The 22699-nt window shown below is 31.7% G+C and overlaps 1 protein-coding gene across 4 annotated transcripts in view; it reads right to left on the bottom strand.

Annotated features, from left to right (window-relative positions):
• LOC130898303 (frizzled-2) overlaps window positions 1-22699 on the bottom strand; it is a 406267-nt gene that overhangs the window by 106864 nt on the left and 276704 nt on the right. Inside the window, exon 1 of one of the 4 annotated variants that reach the window (XM_057807493.1) lies at window positions 11506-11798. The exons of 2 other annotated variants lie outside the window; for them this stretch is intronic. The gene's annotated coding sequence lies outside the window, so the exon portion shown is untranslated. Of the gene's footprint in view, window positions 1-11505; window positions 11799-22699 lie in introns of those variants that run through there. One more of the 4 variants, XM_057807498.1, reaches the window with a different exon arrangement.

The raw sequence follows: 22699 nt of genomic DNA, 5'->3' as shown, positions 1-22699 counted from the left end.
TGCAGATATTAAGACAAAACGAGTAGCAAGTATCCTAAACAAAACTACGCAACGTTATTAACGCAGGAGATTCTTTATTTCCTCGAAATAGTCATCAATTGAACACGAGAACTGCCTTCCATCTGAAAAAGTATTAAATCAAGGAAAACCTAGGCTTCCAAAAATTGGCAAAAGTTGTCGAAGTTTGGAGCAAAGACTTGTGGCGACCACACCATGTCCCGTCGCATTCAAAAATATATAATAAGGGCACTCTTTCATTCACAACATTTTTGACCCTTCGACCGGATTCCGCGTGAAACATCCTCAATAAAACAATAATCCTTAGATTCCTGACTGACCGATGCCTAATCCACGGAATTCCCTGTCGCTTTATATTGGGGATTCCAAGTCAACTTTCTTTAATAACTTTATTAGTGTTCTAACAGCATGCAACCAACTTAATACTCTTCGATATACCTGGTAGCACATTTCAGGAGAAACCAATATACCTTATTCCTCTACGTTCCTCTTTACACAAACCCTGCTAGACGTTTTCGATCAAAGTGTTAAAGGACACACTTCCTCGGGATAGCGTAGAATCCAGTCGCCTTTAGAGGAGCTACGCTGCTCCTAGGGATTAGGCACGCGCAATAAATCTAATTTTACGTTTTGTTGTTATATGTTTATATGTATAACGCCCATAGCCTGATATTTACTTATCTTATTTCACTCATTTTTGATCGCATCAACATAATTTTTTTTATTTAAATAATCACTACGCAATTTTCCGATCAATAGACTTTACTTGTACAATAAAACGATAGTCAAACTGTAAAATTCTTCTCTATCTATCTGCCTTTTCAGTCCAAATTCTCGAAAAAGAAAATTGAAGATCCTATTTAGGATGAACAGATTACTTACGGTAAACTCACCCTTCCAATTAACGAAGTAAAAAATAATATCAAAAATAATGAATTACTTCACATATGCTTCGTCATCCAAAATAAAAATATATATACCATAGCCCTCATATTTGTCATATTATACTTCCTCTCCGTTTGGTACATTTTATAAAGCCATTGTCATAATATAGACGAGTGCATCAACCACTTGAGCTATCATAAATCTCGTCCACAAGGGTAGTAACAACCCCATAAATAATTCAAATTGCACATGTTCGTCACTGGATATGTGACACGTTCTTCTCCAGCCTGGTTTGCGAGAATTATCAAGTTCACCCTTTTACCAAAATATTACGGGGCAGAAATATTAGAAAATATTTTTAAAATGGAAAATTATAAATAGAGAGAGACTTAATGATAATATATATATATACAATCCACTTACTTGTGGAAAATGATACTGGCAATACATTGAATGACCCGTTCATTCTGATTTAGATCGGTGAATATTAAAAAAAAAAGAATTTTTTCTTCATCTATGAAAGGGGTAACAACATATCCATACATGTAAACTTCAAAATTTATCATGTAGTCTTAAAACATTAAAGGAAGACGTTACAGACGAAATTTTTATTTCAAAAATATTAAGCATTTTACCCGAAAGATTTATATATGTTAAAACTGCTTAAAAGTCAACTCCTCGTACTTAAAAAACTTATTTCAAGATTATTATTAGAAGAAAATGCAAACAAAAACAAAAAAGAAAAATCTGTGGCATTTGTACAAAATTTTACTATCAAAAATTGAAGATTAAGTAGATAGAATATTTTTAAACACGCGTTTTTGTACATATTTCACGATTCTAAACCGAAGATTCCAAAAATAAAAAAAAAAAAATTAAAATATTAAAAGTACTTACATCACAATTTTTGGTTACTTGTTTACTTATTAGGTGAACTCCATTAATAGTGAAATAATTTCTCTTTATTTTTAAAACCTCGTTGTTTTACATTCCACAATTCTCCATTTCTTTCAAAGTATGACAATGATGTTTAAATTCAATCTCATGCTCGTTATATTTGTCTAATTGTCGCTTGTAGATTTTGGAACACGAAATCATGGACCTTTTAAGATTTCCTTAATTTATCCACTAAATCTTTGTTAACTTACTTTGTGGTTAACTCTTCTAAAATCGAATATTAAATCACATCACGCTTGCTCTACTCGATCTAGATTGGTGCTGAGATGTGAATCTCTCGAATACAGTACTTGCATTTTTGAAAGAGTATTTATTTTTCTGGTTATTTTAGAAGTCCTTGATATGAAATAATGTCAGACACTAAAATATTTAATTAAAAGTGAAAAAATCATATCTAAATATTTACTTGAAAATCGCAAAATTTAAACTACATAAAAAAACGATTCTCATTGGTTTTCAGTTGTGACGTCATAGGTTTAATAAAAACATTGAGCAGTTGTCTGCTTGATGATCACGAGGTTATCGTTGCCGACAATGTAGGGTGTGCTGTTATAATTCAGTTTTTATTTTTATTTAGTTATCTATAAATAAAACATTATTCTTTATATATAATAATACAATGAATAAACCTTTTATATGTAAATTTCTTACATTATAACATAATCACTTTAAAAATTAAATGCATAATAAACTTCATTACTATAAAAAGTTGAATTTGAATCTTACTTACACCAAAATGATCCTGGCAACAAAAATAATTACATCTCGCAGGATTGTCTACAAGATCAACACTTTCAAACAATTTTTGTTGTATATTCGAATTTCTTGGATCGTATATACAATTTTTTAGATTAATCAAATATTTCATTATAACCGAGAGAATAAGTGTCGTATTTACTTTGTATCATATGTTCAGTATTTATTTTATAACTATGACGTCAAGCAAATGGCGGCCTTACTGAAATGTTTAAACTACCTACAAAATTTTTGATCAAAGAATTATAATAAAAGTTGTATATAAACTATCCAAAATTATTTTTTTCTCAACCAATGCAAGTACCCTATTCGGGCTTCTACTGTAGACACGTTTAATGAATTGATCAGGAGCGAATCACTTAGATGCATATCACTGAGCAAAATTATATTACTGGACTTACTGTTATCAATTATTTGGTAAAAATCACTAGTATTCAAGTTTTGTCATTCAGATCTACATCACTTTACTTAATGATGTCATGAAACGCATAGTTGTTTTCGGATCTGGTTTCCAATGACTTTTACCTGTTCATAACTTAGAAATTTAGAAAAAGTATAGGAGGAAGTGATATGATAACCCTGGTTTTTCTTTATAGAAAACTATATTCTCACGAAACAATACATATTTGTAAGATGGGACATTTGAAACAACTCTCGTACGCCTAGAAATAAATGTTAATGTTTATTATTGTAAATAAGAAGAAGAGATAAAAATCCGAGAGTTTGAATGTAAATTTAAGATAAAAGAATGAAAAATTTCAACTAAAAACCAGCCGGTATTTTATTCCCGTTCGTCGTTAACCAACTCTAAATTTTATTGCCTCCATTAGATGTTAAACCATTATTTCAACAGTAAATATTTAAAGATGTTATATTTGTTTTATTATTAGCCGTTTCTGAATAACGAAAATATACACTGCTCGACAACCGATATGGATAATGGAACGATTCCGGAAATTTCGATATAATTATTTGTATTTGAAATATTCAGTCAATGGCAAATTAATTAGTTCGCATCCACAAACAAACAAAATAATCATTATCATCTCTGATTCATTAAGTACACTAAAACACACTTAATACTTCATACCCATCACACGCGATTCATCAACTCATTAAAATGGAACTTTATGCCTTACAACATAAAAACATCTTGTTTCTGTGGGTACCATCACACACGGGAATAAAAGGCGACGAAGAAGCCCTAAAATCAACCTCGACTGATAACCTACCACTCATTACAAAACACACCGATCACAAATTATCAATAAAAAAGCACATATACCAAAAACGGCAATCAATCTGGGAAGAAACCGAAACAAATAATACCCGAAATTAAAACCAATTTGCCACTACCCAAAAGAAGAAGAGATCAAGTAGAAAAGTAATCCTTAATCGTCTAAGAATTGGACACACACACATTAATACCTTCTAACAAAAGAAACGGCGCCTTTGTATGTCAAACGTGTCAAATCAGACTCACAGTGAAGGATCTACTAATCGAATGTCGTCAAAATGAAGAACACAGAAGACGCTACAAGCTAGGAAAAAATTTGAAATCAATTCTCTTCATCTGGAAACGAAGTGCTATGATATCTAAAATCTAATGTCCCATTATTACAAATTATACTATGTTATGTATGTTTAAATAAATAAAAAAAAAATAAAAAACAAACACATATTGACAAGACGCCAAATAAAAAAATTTTCAAGAGTCTTTCTCTTTCTTGGTACGACTATTCGACATTATTACCAGCTATGGGTGCCATACACGTTACGGTTCACCGGAGAGGTCGGCATGTGCAGGTGTTACTGCATAGGAACACAGTAATAGACAGTACTGGTTTTTGTAGCTTTATCGACGATCGGTTGACTCGCCGTACGGGTAATCTCTCCGGTACATCGTAGCGTGTATGGCTTACCTTACTCTCTACTTTTCAGGCTAAACTGTTAAAAAAGCGCAACCAAATTTCAAGGGACGTCGTGGAGCCTCCATTTTGATCTTTGCATGAGTTACAGCGTTTCCAAGTATCTGACATGAAATTATGTCAAATTTAAAAAAAAAATTATGTATTTCGTCCCAAAAGACAGTTGTGTCATTAAATTGCTAAAATAATTAATAGCAATATCCAAAATTTATAAATTTAGGTTGAAATGGTGATTATTATTCAACTGGCAACGCTGTTTTGTTTGTTGTTACAGCTGATTAGATGCCATCGAAGCATCATTTCTGTACGTACTAGTAAATTTGCAATGATTAAAGTTAAAATGCCGACTACACTTTATGAGAAGCCTAATACCGAGTTATTATAAATTTTTAGATGTACGTTCTCAAAGACCTGTACATGTATGCAAGTTCATTGTATTGCACTATTTTTAAATATCACATCAGGCAAGTTCACAACTAACGTCTAAAGCGTATGGATTACCGTATTTTCAAGTTTGTCGCCGAAGCTAAGATCAAAATGGCAGCTTACGGCTTACGCCATACGTTGACACTTATTCTCGCCTTTATATCTTAGAATCAAATATACAAAAACTTTCAGTCAACGTATTGATTTGAAATTTCGCATAACTTCTTGCTTTTAGAGAAAAAAGAGTATTTACAAGCAGCTAAAATCTCTTTGTAATAAAAGGTCTAGGAAATCCCTTAATTAATTTACAAATCATCTAAGTCTTAAACTAAATAAGAGAATAATGTGAGTTCAAAAAGTTAGAATGATCTGTTTGGATTACCAAAGTATATATTCCCAAAAACTTTATATGGACACATTTCTTCGAATTTAAAAAATGATGTTTACCACAGACCAGGCAGTATAATGCGCCCAATTTGTAAGCTGTGTATGTATATATTTCAACAGTAAACTAATAATTGTAATAATATTCTATTATTTTTTGTTTGCGTTTAACACATTTTACGGTTTTTACAACGAAATTCAAACAAGTCTTTTTAGTGCGAATTATTTGTTCAAGATGTAATTTTAGTAACAATGACGAAATACTGTTAAATTAATCATTCTTACCAAGAAGGTTCATTTAAAAAACAATAATATAGTAATAAATCACATTTATTAATATGTTATAATTTATTCATAAATTCACGGAGTAATAAATCGTGACCTTTGCCAAAACAGTACAAAAGAATTTGTGTAATATCAAAATTATTCTGCAAATTTTTTTGCCAGGATAAGAATTAATATTAACAATTTTAAATTGTCTCAATTTTGGACAACAAGCTGTCAGTGTTGTTGATAAAACAACAATGCTTATGGTGCTATAGAATCCGGTCAAATCTGTTCTATACTAATATATGGAGTCCACAGGATCTTGAGGATTCTACGATAGCATCATATTCGAACGCTTCTATTTTATTCATGATGTCATCTAAAAGCGTCTAAGCGTCCATGTCTCACATCCGTGCTCCATACGTAAAAGCGGAGTATTCTTAACGCGTCTGAATTGTGAGGTTTCTCTAAATAGTCCGGTCAAATTGGACCAAAAAAAAATAAGAGTGAAACTATATAGTTTCAATCAAGCTGAAAATCATTAAAATTGTTTAATATACAATTGAGAATAAAATTTGAACGTTCCCCATCATTTCCGTGTATGGGAAAAATTTTATTCAAGGTCGAAAAAGTGAGTTTTTCGCGATTATCTGCAAAACGGTAAGTTTTATCATAAATATACCTTAGACGAAAATTGTAGATCATAAAATTATTTACAAGAAACGTATTAATACTTTTTTTCCTACGAGCCACCGTTTCTGAGATATATCGATTCAAAAAGTTTTGTTTCAGATGTACTGTATTTAATGGCTATAATGATTGCACGAGAAATACCAAAGCTGCATACCAACATCGTCGAACTTTAGCAATATCTTTGTCAATTGATAATTTATTTGATGAACTTATGGCAGTTCCAGCCAGTCAACAGAAATTTCTTACAAATACTCACAAGTTTCGGTTCATTTTAATGTTGTAAGAAAAGTTAACTGCTAAAAATATATTAAATACGACAACTTTTACAACTTTTTGAATCATTATATCTCAGAAACAGTGGCTTGTAGGAAAAAAGTATTGATACGTTTTTTGTAGACAATTTTTTGATCTACAATTTTCGTCTAAGGTATTTTTAAAATGAAACTCAGTGTTTTGCGAAAAACTCATTTTTTTACTTTTGATCTTGAATAAAAATTTTTCCATACACGGAAATGATGGAGAACATTCAAATTTCACTTTCATCTGAATTTCAGCTTGATTTATGTAACTTCGAATGTCTAAATTCAGTTGGTTTCCATTTGCTGAGTACTCCACGTGCCATTTCAATCATGATATGTTTATATTAATCATCTTAGACCAGCCTCATACACTATGTATTTGAGCAACAAGGCCGAATTAACACATTCCTGTCTTACTGCGCTTTTTATTGATATTTCATTTATAACGCTGTCAACTACCACGACTACTGCTGTGAGACTATGTTATAACAAAATACTCATGTAGTCATAGTATGATGGTCTACGTTATATGATTTTAGACATTGGAAAAGCTTTTTTGCAGTCAATAAAACATATATAGATATTTCTACTCTTCTGTAGTAGTGTTTTCTTGCAGAAAAAGACTTCGCGTGTGCTTAGTCCGCTACTATAACCATTTTTTTCAATATTGTGTTTATATTAGGCATAAATTGAGCAGTATCTTCAAGAGTATTTTTTGAGAGTGACTCATTAAGCTAATTAATCAAAAGTTATTGTGTCAATTAGCCTTTGTGCTTTTAGGTAAGGCGATGAAGATCGATTTCCGCCAGAAAACGAAACGTTTTCGAAAAAAAATGAAAGTTCGATAATAAATTCGAACGAAGGAGAAAAATTTTTTGATACTTCACGTGATGTAAGTACATTTATTGCCAGATCGAAGTCGCTCTCGACTAGAAGATGTTACGCATGTCCCTCATAGTAAATCCCACCATACAAATCCTCTGTACAACACGTTTATCCTTCTTAAAAGGAATCCATCAACTTTTTGCATTAATTTAAAAAATCCAATTTATGTAACAGAACGACTTCCTCTCAGATATTTCCTCGGGTATTTCCTACATGTCCCTAATAGACAAACCGTCGCCATATACTGGCATCGATAAATCAAGTGAATCGACATAAACGTCCATGACCCACAACGGGTTCGCAAGGAAGAACAATTTTCAAGAGTGCGATAAAACATTTAACAGGATGCCGGCAAGTACGTACGCGAAACTCGATAGAAAAACTCGACTATTGATGGATAGTTGAGACAGAGAAGATGGAGGTTGTAGAAGCACGATATCTATACAGGGTGTTTAGAAGCTTAATGACAGAATTTCGATATCCAATTTCTCATTGATCTAAGGTCTCATATTTATAATATTTTCTTTAATATGGGGATTCGATAGGGATGTAGCCCATTCGTTTCTTAGACATCATTGGAAAAATTTCATTTTTGAACGAGGAAAAAATTGAAAGCTTGTTCCTCACCTGATCAAGAGCTCACATTATAGACAAAATGAAACAAGACCCAGCAGATTAATCAGAAGGTATTAGAACACAGATGTAACGCACAAAGAAAGAAACTACATATCACCATAAAACAAGTGATGAATGTCCAATGAACCACAAGTTACCAAAAAAAAGTACAGGATAATGTAGGAGTTAAAATCACATTCAGAAATCGTCGAAAAATTGCCTTATGCGAGTTGTTAACAACGATAACATCAAAGAAGTTGAGGAAATTGTGCTCGATAATCGTCGTGAAGTCATGCGAGAGGTAGCAGAGGCTCTTTTATGAATGACTGAAAATATTTTGGTTGGAATTTTGCGTATGAATGCTGCATGAAAGATACTTAACAAGCTGAGGACCCTACATCAATATAACGCATCGTTACTGGTAACAAGACGTGGGTTTATGACTATAACTTCGAAATGACCTAACAATATAGCGAATGGTACTAAAAATAAACCGAAATCAAGGTGATGTACATGGTTTTAATCAATTACTTTGGATCAATTAGGAGTACTACTTGGACGTTTTGTGGCAACTAGGTGAAGCAAATCGTGGGCGGACAATTCATGGATTTTTCAACACGATAATGCGCAAACACATTCTAGCATCACTACGACTGATTATTTTGACAAATACGACGCGAGAGTCATCGCTGAGACACCGTATTCGCCAGATATGGGTCTCGGTGATTTTTTCCTCTTTTCGAAACTGAAAAATTCATTTTGTCTACCATTTATAGACAAAAGCTTGTGAAAACTGAAAAACAAGCATGGAAATAACTAAATAAAGATACAAATGAGATAAAATTTCAATATACAAAAGAAAACCGCAATGAGTAACAAAATTATAGGTAATAGTGATAGGTAATAATTAGTATATAAGTACAAATTAAAACAGTATAGACCATGTCCAAAATTGAATATTATTATTAGAATAGAAGCGTTTACAGAGAAGAAGGCACTTTCCAGTAAATATGCCCTCAAATTATTGCGGAGTGTGGTAAAAGATGATATAGATTTGATTTCAATGGGCAAGTGATTTTGCACTTTTTTGCATTGTAAAATATTGAGCAGTTAATTAATTCTGAACGTGGAGTAGGTAGGTAAAGGTCGTGCTCCGCGTTCCCCGAGATATGTTAGCGGATCATGAGAAGGAGTTATAGAATTTGATAAATTTTTGGCTACATCCACAAAGTAATTATTGAGGTTATCAGGTGGAGTAGAGTTTATGCTCGAGGAGTAAGCCAATTCACTCAAGGTACTGTAGGCCATCCCAATCGATAATTACAAGTGTGTAGAAAATTAGGGTATTGGGAAGAAAGAAGCCTATTTTGGAGGCAATATAAAAATCTTTATCAATATTATGTAAAAATGTTTTTTAAAGTCCGGGTCAAATTTTATCACATTTCAGATGTTTTCTGAAGTTTATCTTTAATATTTGAATTTACTGACATACACTTATATAGTTAATACTAAATTTATAATTTTTATATCAAATTTGCTACTTGAAAAAGGGGAATTTAGTAGCAGCTTATCATTTTTCAAGCACTTAGTACATATATAATCTCAAGTTTCAAATGGTTGCATAATAAATATGAGGAAATCAGTAGGTTGACGCTGGTTTACAAAAAAACTCAATCGTTTACATTCTGAGAAAACTAGTTTTTATGAATTCAGGTTCTATTGCATTGTAGTATCTATCATAACAATTGAAAAAATTATGTGGAATTTTGGAAATATGTAAGTAGGCTGAAGCCTAGGGCGGTGTATTTCAAGAGGCGGCAAATTTTTTATTTTATTGTTCACACCAAGACGAGTTTTGAAATTTTCACAGAAACAAAAGTAATTTCATAAAAATTGAAATACAGTACATTAAAAGACTGAGGAACTATTTATGATAGATATTAAATTAAGAAAAGCTAAACGCGTCTTTTATGCCTCGTTAATGACCCCCAGAGTAGAAATGATTCCACCACACAATGTGATTTGCAAATCGTATTGAAAGTGCGTCGATCTAAAACAGAAATTTTTTTCTCCTCGTCAGCCAAATTCTTACGACTAGTTTTAGTTAATACATTTACACAATATCATAAGCTAGTCAAAAAATCAGATCTAACTATGGGAATTCAAGTACATTCCTGTTGTAGAGCTTCCCGTGGAACCCTGGGTGTGCACTTGGACCATTTTGGGAGTCACTGATCTAAACGAACGTACATGATGCATCGGTGTTTCTAGACGCTGCGAATTACCAACGTAAATATAAAAAGAAATAATGTCTTCAAACTTTTATTATTAAGTATCTTCCGTATCATTGGTTTTTCATATATTACTATTTATATCTTCATTAGCTGTTCTTATGAATATAAGTCTTCATGTTATTATATTTAAGTAGGATGTACGTGTTTGGACTGTGTCTGATTTTTTTACCTCTGAACTACTAGAGGCAGCCGAATATTTGATTATAGATGATTTTCAGATTCTTTCAGAAGACATATACATAATCCTCCTGAATATGATGGCATGAATGAATTTATCAAGGACGAAAACAATCAACAAAAGACTATAGAAAGTGAAGGTCTTTGGAAATGTGTTGTGCTTAAATTTGCTGATTTTTTCACAAATAATGGTGTACGTTCTTATTATATTTTGATAAATTTTTTACACTAGATTGCTAGAGATCTTCGTCTTCTATTTCACACGCACCCAGGTGTAGTGCTATGGAGATCCTTAGTGTTTCACACTTCGAGAGAATGTGGATACAGATTTGGTCCTCTGGGCAACCAAATCTGCACGCCGCATTATCTTCTAAGCCTAGCGTATTCAATTGTTTTTTGAGTTGTAGAAATACTTATAAATTTCTTTAATTTCTTAGACCTTTTGATATGTTCATGTTTCTAAATGTTCTAGATTTTAGGTCTCTTCTGTTTCAAAATTAGCATTAATAATTTTAAGATAGATAAAAATTGATGTTTCGACTTTTCTTAATACTATGATTTTGGAAAATTTATTTATATTGATCAATAGATCACCTTTTAAAATCATTAAAAAACTTTTTTTGAAACAGAAGAGAACTAAAATCACACATTTTAAAATACTTTTGTTATTGACGAACCTCAATTGTATTTGAGCATTTTTTTATTCATTTATCTCGCCTAAAAGGAGAAAAAATAAACATGACAATTTTTGGGACAAACTTCATTAAGTTAGAAGTAAATATTTAACATCAATTGTTGTTATATTCCATAAAAGCTCCATAGAATGTCTTAAATTAAACTTCCCATTACATATACGTAATAAATTGCTAGTAGTGTTTGGACACATGTAAATAAATGTAACAAATAATGCAACAATCTTACCTCAAACTGATACAAAAATAACACAGGAAAGTATTCATGTAATCCAGGATATTTTTGGCACAAAACACTGTAGTAATATGTTATATCATTTAACACTACATAAATTCAATGGTTTTTAACGTAAATATTTACACAGAGAACAAGTTTATTTTTTACGAGTTACGATATTGGAGATACGCGCTGTACACTAACCAACACGCTTCTAGATAAACTTACGTACTGAGATGAAAATGCGGAGTTAGGTATTTTCATAGTGCACTGGTTGTAATCGAAGGCGACGAACCTCGAAAGCTGACGGCGAAACACGAAAGCGCTGGAGCTTTAAGCACGCGGTGTTGCCGTATATTTTTCCTTGTCAAACAAATTTGGACTTAAATGGAATTGTAAGGGATTTCGGTTTATGACTGCAATAAAAATCTGTGGGATCCAAACACGCAATATTATATTATAAAAATTCTTTTATTATTTGGAAAGAGATAGTATAATATTTATACAGAACTGAGAATTTGTTGAAAAAGATTGAAAACAGATTAGCACCTACATATGCATATGTTTTTAGAACTCAATAAAATATAAGGTGAATACTTAGAAGTGGATTTCCACCCCAAACTTTGTCCAAAAATTTTATCGCGTATATAGGATTGTTTTTTATTACTTTAAAGGTGGGGGAGACACATATGTACTGACATAACACTCTTTACCTATGCATATTGAATGTCAACGATTATCTAATCATCTAGCAATAGCACATGAGGTTTAAATACAAAAATTAAAACTTAAACAACCTTCTTTCCACTTCACTTCTTCTATTGTGTCAAGTTTTGAACTGGTAGGTCTGCTGAGATTTTTTCGGCGATTTGTAACTATCGAAAAAGGGAGAGAAGTGGATTCCAAAGAGCCTAACCCCAGGTGGGGTCTGAGGGCACAACCCCCATTGTAGATTACAACTCTATAACAGTTAATCAAACTTTTAATTTCATGGATTTTGATTCCGGTGCATACAACCAAAACGTAGAGCGAATGTGGCGTGAAGCACGTGATGATATGTCAAAATATGGCATAATAATTTCTTATTAAGTATAAAAAATCATAAAACAGTAAACTAAAATTATGTTGAAAATGGAAAATAATATTTTTCCGAACATCCTTTAAAAAATGTTTTCGCCACCTTAACATAACTTATTTTACCCTCTAAAAGGATCTGAAGTGCAGCTAAAAATTTGGGGCGGACATAATATAATCTACACTTACAGAGTGAGTCTTAAATATGAAATATATATTCGATTATTACGAATAAAACTTTAATAAATTACGATTTAAGATGCTGAATGTTTTTCTTCTGCATGTGTTTTCACGGAAATTCCATAAAAAAGTTGTGAGATCCTGCCTCGCCTAATCTAATACTTTTGAGATTACAATTTGAGTAAGTTAACGATCAACGGAAATATTTGAAGTTATTTATAAGTATTCGTTCAATCAGGGCCGGATTAAGATTTATAAGGGCTAAAATAATTATGGGGCCCCCCAAATCACAAAATAATATCAATACGATAGATTTGGGGTATCAACACATCAAAAAATACAGAATGATGTGGCCCGGGGCTATAACCACCCCATCCCCTAGCTTAATCCCTCCCTGCATTCAATTATTATGATATTGGTTATTGAATATGAAATTGAAAACTACATCCAACGATCGTGGAGTGAGCGGCAACGTCGCGAACTGTTAAAAGCAGGTAGAAGTAGGAGAAAAGTTTGGAGAACTAAAATCAACCTTCATCTATTTTGAGTTTTATGTCACTTTCTACTCTAAAAGGTTATTTATGGACGTGCATACAGATATGCATTGTTATGTTTCTGGTATTTGAACAATTGCAAAAAAAGTCATATATACAGGTCTTTCTTAATTAAGCTGTTTGCAGAGGCGTGGAGATATATATTTAAAAAGGAAGTATATTTTCGATATATGTTTCAATTGGTATTTGAAGTTAGGAGATAATGATGGGCCATTAACTTTTTTCATATTCTACGCGACAAGCATTTGCCTCGTCAGAAACCATTTTCAACATATTGGGAGCCTACGCTTCCGCTAGATTAATTAAATAAAATATTTACTATTATCAATGTATTTATTAATAAGTTTATTGTTTTGATATATCTTGGTTGATGTTAAAAAATATTAAACGGATGTGTGGAAAGAATTTTCCTGTAAAAGTAAATAACCCCTTTCGTATTTTGACAAAATATTTGACTTTGGGTTTTAATCCCAGTAAGGTGAGCAGAATATATTTTTGAAAGATTATAATGAATTGATTGACAGCACTTGGGAAGTTTTCTATTATTCCGAATGGCAAGATTTCGAAACTCAGAATAACTGCTGAGTAGTTTTATGTAAACATTGGTTTTGCAGTATATTGTTATTGAAATTGTTAGAAGTAGTTTCTTATTTTTATTTCCATTTAGGAGATAAAACCAAAATGATGTTTTGTAGCTGTAAAATATGGTGTTTTTCTTGTCAGTCTGAATCAAATTTCAAGTTTATTATTAGGGTACGGGTATTTAATTCTTTATTAATATATACCTCCGATTTTTACCGCTGAGGAATTAACTCTTAACTAAAAGCTGTAAATGACAATGAACAAAACTCGCGACAGTGAAAATAAGATATTTTTCTTTATATATTCACTGCCTACACCGTCTTGCCTACTGTCTTTTACGTAAATCGTGGTCTATTACATTTTTCAATTCAGTTAATTTTACGCTTTCTATTGGTTCTGAGTTTAAATTAAAATAAACTGAACAATCAGAAAGATAATAATTTCGACTCACCGACACTCAACTGTATTAGAAAATCGATCAAATAGTTCAATTTGGCAACGTTCAATTCTAGCAGATCGTTTGATTTGATTCAATTTCATTTTATCTCTGAACTTTGAATGAGCATTGGTCAAGCTTGTCAATAAGCAATCATTTGTAAACCAAATAACACTTCAATATCTAAATTGCTTGTTTATGTTAATTTTGAATACCCAAAGTCATTAACTAGTGCATAACATCTTTAAATACATTTCCTTGATAAAAATATAGGAAAGGGTTTCACAAGCAATTGGTAGTAGCCAGGGCAAATTGCATCATTCTATGGCAAACACAATAATTGCAAAACTATATATATTCGCGACTTTACCTACCGCGTTTCCGAAGAAATTAAACGTTTAAACACACATCAGACCTTTTTATTACTTAATTTAAGAGGCTGACTTCTGGATTTAATTTAACTGAAAACAAATCAAAGGGGTTTAGTAAGCAGGTGAAACTGGTAGTTTAATGCATGACTGTTTTCACTAACCCCACTAATTACCTCGAACCAGGTGCGGATTCAACCTATAATATCTAAAACTTTCAATTTATACATATCAATAAGATATTTGTTAGATACGAACCATTTATTTGAAAAAACTAGGCAGCAATTAATAATATAATTATAAGAAACAAAAACGTTATTTAATTGTGGTAGTTAAATTAAAAGATAAAGAAAGTACAAAAATCGAGAAATGAAAATACTGGAGAAACCCCAAGAATATGTGGAAAAGGAAATAGGAGGAAATATAGGGAAAGGGATTTAAAGAAAGCAGTGAAACGAGATTATTTATACAATGAAGAATAAGAATTGATGAAAAGTTCGTTAATTGCGTAAATACTAACTGCCCCAGGCACTATTAATCGGTACAGAGCATTCGCAGTTAGATAATGACGAAGTGTTTAATTTTTCTTTAATTCTAAAAGAACTGAACAAATATTTATATCCGCTGACCAATTATCAGCGAATGCTTCTTGATCGTGCATAGGTGGAATGATCTTGAAAAATTAAACCCTTGATAAAAATTTTTTTAACGCTGACCAATTATGGAGACCAACTTACCATTGATGATCTCTCAGATGATATAATTTGTTAAGCGATATTTTGAACGCTAAGATCGCGGTTCCTACTTGCATACTTTTGGAATCAAGTTTTCATGCCATCTTTGATCAATATTTTGATTTACCTTTTTTCTTCAATATTATATTGAATGTGCATATCTTGTATTTAGGCTGTAAGTAGAAATATTGACTGAGTAGAAATAATGCTTAGTATATAATGGGAATCATCCTCTAGCATAATCCGTTTCTATTAAAATCTTTCTATGGTGAGATTTTTTGATTTATTTGATATGAAAGAATCATTATCGAATTTTATGCACGTGTCCTCTTACTTTATGGTAATCTATCGTAAACCTTATGCCAGTTTTTTATGTCTTTTCTATTTATCTTTTTTTTTGAAAAATTATATTAATTCCCAATGATATTATATTAAAAGTTCAGGAATTGAATTTATTTGTCTTGTATTGCTTGATGTTCCTATTTTATTTATTCATATTTTATAAGCTCTTTGTATATATTGAACGATGATTTGTTCTTGGTGGAATGTATGATGTTTTACTCTCATCTAGTATTGATACAGTTTACTGTTTAGATTTTCAAAATTCATATCAATTCATTCAATCATAAGTATCTTTTAAAACTCCTCAAATTTCGTGGTTGATTCTGCTTTTTTACTATAATGAATTACCTTACCTATCTTAACATTCTTTCCTTCACATTCCTATGTTGTTTGTTTGTGAGTGATTTCGCAATTTTGTGACCTATTTTGAGATATCTAAACACCTAATTTCCTTTCCAAACTTGGAACACCTAGAATGAATGTATTTTTCATTCTATTCTATTCATTCTATTTTGTTTGAAAAAGATCACAATAAATATCAAATTGACGTATTGAAAACAAAAAATGTTATTGCTATAGAAAATATAATCGGTAATAATGAAGAAATAAATGATTACACAAATGAACAATTGATATTTCTTCGACCTACTCTTAGCGCGAATGAAACATCTAACTCTATGCGGCATCCTCTGGATAGAAGAATTTTAAGATGAACTTGTCCAGTTTGACAAATTTTGTATACTTATCAAGAATTTTGATAGAGTAATCAATTGTCCATACAGTACGGCCCAAGCATGTTTTATTTTCATCATAGCTGGTGTCTTCTTTCTGTCAATACCATGAAGCTTTAATCCTTCTGTCACAATGTGTGCACGGCGAGGACGTCCATTGTTTCTGTATCTAATAACAGCTCCATCCTTGGGATCCTTGAGAGACAATTTCTCTATTCATTGATTGATCAGTTGAGATATTCCTTGTTCCATTGCTGTCTCAATAACCTATGCTCATTAGTTAGCTGTAGATTAATTGGATTTATTACAGCGAACCTGCAACTACTCTAGACATTTCAAAAAATATGTTTCTTCTTGCCCTGCAAACCAGAACTCCACAGCTTTTATTACCTCCTCGTTGGAAGAAAATTTACGACCTCTTAAATTTTTTTTCCAGTTATTGTTCTACCCTTATCCAAAAAATAAATCCTCATTACTCCATGGTAATCCCAAAAAACTGAAGCAAGAACTTTTCCAGCAGATTTTTGGACACGAAACTTCTTAGGTCTTGGACAACCAGAGTGTCGCCATTCCATCGATTGTTGCTTTGTTTCTGGATCGTAGAAATGTACCCAAGTCTCATCCATAGTAACAATTCGGTTTAAGAAGTCTACATCGTTTTCAAATCGAGCACAGATCCAACGCGATGCTTCTACCTTGCACGCTTTTGGTCAACATTCAAACATTTGGGGATCCATTTTGCAGCAAATTTTCTCATGTTCAAATTGACGTGAATTATATGATGAAAGTGTTCGTATGAAATATTCAGTGCTTCAGACGTTTTAGCCCAATTCGACGGTTTGATAAAATCATATCATGAACTGCATCGATATTTTCGGGGACTGACTCAGATACTGGCTTTCCCGATCGGTCATCATCTTCAATAGAAAATTTACCTCTTTTGAAGCTTGCAGTCCAACTTTTCACGATCGCATACGAAGGATATTTATCACCAAGGGTATTAAGCATATCTTCTTAAATACAGGTACTTGATGATGGTTCGATACTTGAATTTTTCGATTTTCACAATTCCGGTGGACATCTTTTTTCTTTTAATCTATTGCGTAACTCTGGTTTATTTTTTTTGACGTCAAACTTTACACTGACACTTTTAATAAGTTATTGTTCGTTGCTATGGTAACGCAATATTTTGTTTATGCATGGAACTGGTCTAGGCTAACTAGATATCAATTCATCCTCGTATAAATCTTTTTCTGATAGTTACGCAATGCCCTATAGATGAAAGAAGCTCAATAGGTTGCGTTTCTTCTTCTAGTAATACTTATGTTATGGTCCTTAACTTGAATTGTGGTGCGTTGTTGCCTTACGTCATGAATAATCATTCCTTAATACTTCCCTGTTCGTTAAAAAAACATCAAACAAGAAAATTATGTAGTAAAATTATAATGTTTGTGACTATATAATATCTCTGTAATTTTATGACTATACGGAATATTAAAAAAAAATTAAATAACATTATGAAAATGAAATGAAAAAAACGAGGCTGAAACATGAACATAATCCCAAAAAAATCCAGAAATATTTGGTCCATTTTAATGAATAATTGCTTTATAAAAATCTTTTTTGGTGTTTTTTGCGTATTAATGGAAATATCATTTAGTAATATAATCTACAAAAACTTGTTTATCATATAAATCAATGAATAATCCGTAAATCAATAGATTAAGACATTTCTTACAAGATAAAGTTTACGAAACAATGAACAGATAAATAATTCTTAATTTGGCTGTGAATCTCGGATATTCCAAATACAACGAAGTAAGACAAGGGGAGCAATGGAGAATCTAAGGAAAGCATTTGGGGATAGATAGATACATGAAATAAGACGTTAAAAGATAATGAAAAATAAGAAATACAACCAGCATTAGAAAATGTAGAAGAAAGTACAAAATATATAATACGCATGGACATCAAGAAGAAATTGCAACCATATACATTTGGTATTATAGGGATAGTGAGTACGAATAAAAATAATAAAGAATACATCGAAGTAAACATAGCATTATAGCGGGAATAATGAACAGGAGAGTAGGGAAGAAAAGGCAACGAAACAAAAATTATAGCATGGAAAAGAAAATGTTCAAATAACAATTAACAGCAAGAACAGTTATAATCAATAATAAAGAATAAACTAAAGGAAACATCGGATAAGATAGTGAGAAGGGAAGAAAGTGAAAAGGAAGGATAATAAGAATTGGCACTTCTAATTATTATTTAGTAACAAGTACGATAATAAATAGTTAAAGTATTTATTACATTGCAAGTAAGGTTGTGGAGACAAAAATCCATATATTTTAGCGAACTTAGCAAATAGTAGACATAGACTAACATTTTTATTAATTGTTTGTTGTAAATTCGCAGTTTTTACATGTCAAATTTGACCTTTTAACATACTTTCAAACTTCGTCATTAGTCTAAAAGGGCACTGAACTAATAAGTTTTATTGAGAGAAGTAAAACATTACATCCAGTCGTCTATACGGTTCCAATTCTGTGTGCAGTATCTCTGTCATTTGTACTGTTAGTTGTATAGAAATAATAGAAGCCAAACTACCATTTTAAATATTTGACACTTTCATAAATGAAAGCCATGCTCCACATATGGGCAAGTAGTTATTTACGAGCATTCATTGAAATTTGGTCATCAAAGTTTTTTTTGTGTATAATTTGAGCGCACAAGAATTTGTTTATTGTGGCTTTCAAATTATTTAAATCTTACTTTGTAAGGGTATGGGGACAAAGAGTCCGTGCATTTTTAGACAACTTAGCAAGTAAAGTAAAAGTTGATTGAGAATGTTACTGTTTCTAGTAATTTGGCAGTTGTCAAAGTGCCAAGTTTAAATCTATGTCAGAAGTTGAGTTTGAGCGTTGGATAAGTTTTATGAACAAAATCAAGATATGAAGAAATCGACAAACAGTTTACGATAACTGTCGGCGTGTTGAGCTACGAATTTCGAACAGAAGAAAGTCAGGATCAGGCAAATAAGCAGAAAAATGGCAAAAAAGAAAGAAGCCTTGGAAAACTAGTATGTAAAGGAACAGAATGTAGCTCAAAATTGAGAAAACTTCAGCGACAACGAGTTTTCGTCCGCTAAAGGTTTGGAAATCATTATGATGAAAAAGTGTAAGTTGTCTGGAAATTCTGTTAATAAATGGAAAAAATCTAGATTAATGCAATTCATAAAGAAGGAAATTTTGTGTTTTGGTCAAATATTCCATGTATTGAGAAGTATAGGAATGTTCGTAGTGTAACTCGACTGAAGCCAATTAAACGCTTTTGGCGAAATGTTCAAACTAAACGTATATCCTGAGGGTTGAGAAGCAACTATGAAGAATTAAATAGATAATTTTGATCAAACTCCAGCAGATTCAGTTTTCCATGATTTAATGTAACATTTGAAAACAATAATTAGGAAAGCAAGCCGAGTGGGTACTGAATCAGTCATATAAAATGTACTTTATTGTAGTGTAGTAGGTATTGGTCATAAAGTGAAGTGTAAATTATTAAATTATCACAGTTTGTTTAGATCTTTTGTCTCAAGATCTTTAAATACAGCTTGTATTATAAGAATTGTAAGGACATCTAGAAGAATACAAATAATTAAGAATAGATGAACCTTAAGCGTCTCACACCAGCCAATTGCTCCAACTAAATAGGCGCGAAATCCAACTAGTAACCGGACACTGCAATCTAAGACTCCATCTCCACACAATGGGTATCATGGAGGATCCGGATTGCCGCTGGTACATGGAGGAGGATGAAACCTCAGACCAATTTATCTGTGAGTACTCAGCACTAACAAGAGCGCGGTTTAAACACTTGTACAAGCCTCACAACTTGCCTAATGACATCAAAGGGTACAAATCAAAGCGGCTGATTGGCTTCTCGAAGGGATATCGGCTTTTGGTACTGTCAAGTGGGGCACAGCGGACCTATCTGAAGGCCTATGTACTCAACGGTTCCTAGCCTGTTCACAATTTAACTATGAACTAAACTTAAGTATAAAACAAAGTAAATATGAGACAAGATGATAGAAGAAATACCAAGTAGGAACTAGGAAAGAAAGTAGAACAAGAGCGCAAGAAAAATCAAGCTAAAAAGGGCGGAAAGAATATATAAGAATATATAAGATTAATAATCATTAATAGTAACAACTAAGATCATAGATAGTAGATATAAGACATGAGATAACATGGTGAAAGTAGGGAAGTAGGGAAGAAAGTGAAACAAAAACGAAGGAAAGAAAAAGTGGAAAGAATCCATGAGTAATTAGGCTTTGTTTAAATATTTATCACTAACAATAACAGAAATCGCAAACCAAGCCAGCTAGACGTAAATAGTGAAAGCGAAAATAATTATGACTATATCGAAGGGAAGACGAAGCTAATATAAGACAAAATAATAATAAGAATACTGACTTAGAAGAAAAGAAAATAGAATGAATCAAAAATCGTAACGAAGTAAAAGAGTGAGTGAAAATAATTCATTAGTAAAAATATATTGTTCAGCATACTAAAATCTGGTTTACTTAAACGAAAACTTGGTTATGAAAAACGCGTCAGACAATGTAATTTCAATTTTCATTATAAAAAAAATAATTGAAATTGGTTTGGAAACATTATGGAGTAAGCTCTATAGTTTAAAATGTTTTTCTTGGCATTCATTCAAATTTGTTTGATACATTAGAACTTCTGTAGATGTATGTATATATAATTTTTCAAATTTGAACAGCCAACGGTTTGTACATTCGTATACGGAGCATACGGAAAGCACTTCAATATTTCAATAGCTCGTAACGTAAGTAATGTATATATGTATAGTAAGTACAAAATGTTTGAATACCTAACAAAAACATTCTTCAATTTACTTCTGAGTCGTATATATCTGTCAAGATGAATCTTTAGCCATAACGCATACTTCAAACTGACATTTATGATTATGGAATGTGTGGCTGTTTTAAATGTTTTTGTTATTAAACTCATATATTTTGCATGTCTGTTTTTGGAATTTTTTATATAAACGGATACTATTCTACATTAAGATAACATCAAGTTGACATACATTCATTTATTATAACGATTAAGTATAATTAATTGTAAAGATCATAAAAATTATAAAAAATATAATAGCATGTTGAAAAACATTCTATAATCTCAGTATGTTATATTTCAGTAGTGAGAAAAATCAAGTATAACACGATGAATCATGAATCATTTGGAAAAGATAATTTAAGAATTAATACAAATCTGATAAGAACTTCTTACAATATATTATAAACAAAACTATTTCTGATACTGAACTTCCTTCCAAATATCCAGAGTGTATGAGGAAAGTTATGATTTTGTGATTCTGCTATGGGTTACAAAAATTTAACATTGGAATTTATAACGACAATCAATTTTTGTGTTCAATCTGGTATAACGCGATGAAGAAGCAGATAGTTTTGATAGATCTAGGAAAAGCGTCCCTGTTTCACATTTGAAATAGATAATTATAGCAAAACTATATCTTATAGTGAACTTCCTTCAAAATATTTAGTGTATGAGAAAATTTTTGAGACTGGAACAAATTGGAAGATCTTGAAACATGGTATCAGACTTTCAACACCGGTTTTTTGTTAATAGCACCATTGAAATTATGATTTTCTTGTGGGTTTCAAAAATTGACCATTGGAAATTATAACGACAATCAATTTTTGTGTTCAATCTGGTATAACGCGATGAAGAAGCCGACAGCTTTGATAGATCTAGGAGAAGCTTTCTAGTTTCACAATTGAAAAAGATAATCTATGAATTAATACAAATTTGATAAAAACTTTTAGAATATATTATAAAAAAAAACTAAAGCAAAACTATTTCTTATACTAAACTCACTTCCAAGTATCCAGAGTGTATGAGAAAAGTTATGAGGCATGAGACCAATTGGAATTTATAACGACAATCAATTTTTGTGTTCAATCTGGTTTATGAAGAAAGAGGCTGAGATGATGTGTGACGGCTATTGTACATCAAAACTCCATTTTAGAATAAAAGTACGATCGAAGAATATAAATGATTTGAACTTGAGGTAGAATTGTCCCGGAATGGTGCGAGAAACCTCTCAATTGATCAAGAGCATAATCGCAGAGAGTCATTTTGAACATTGA

This window comes from Diorhabda carinulata, chromosome 9, assembly GCF_026250575.1.
Source record: "Diorhabda carinulata isolate Delta chromosome 9, icDioCari1.1, whole genome shotgun sequence".
Lineage (NCBI taxonomy): Eukaryota > Metazoa > Arthropoda > Insecta > Coleoptera > Chrysomelidae > Diorhabda > Diorhabda carinulata.
Note: the sequence above shows the minus strand (reverse complement) of the source record. Positions and strands in the feature narration are given on the sequence as shown.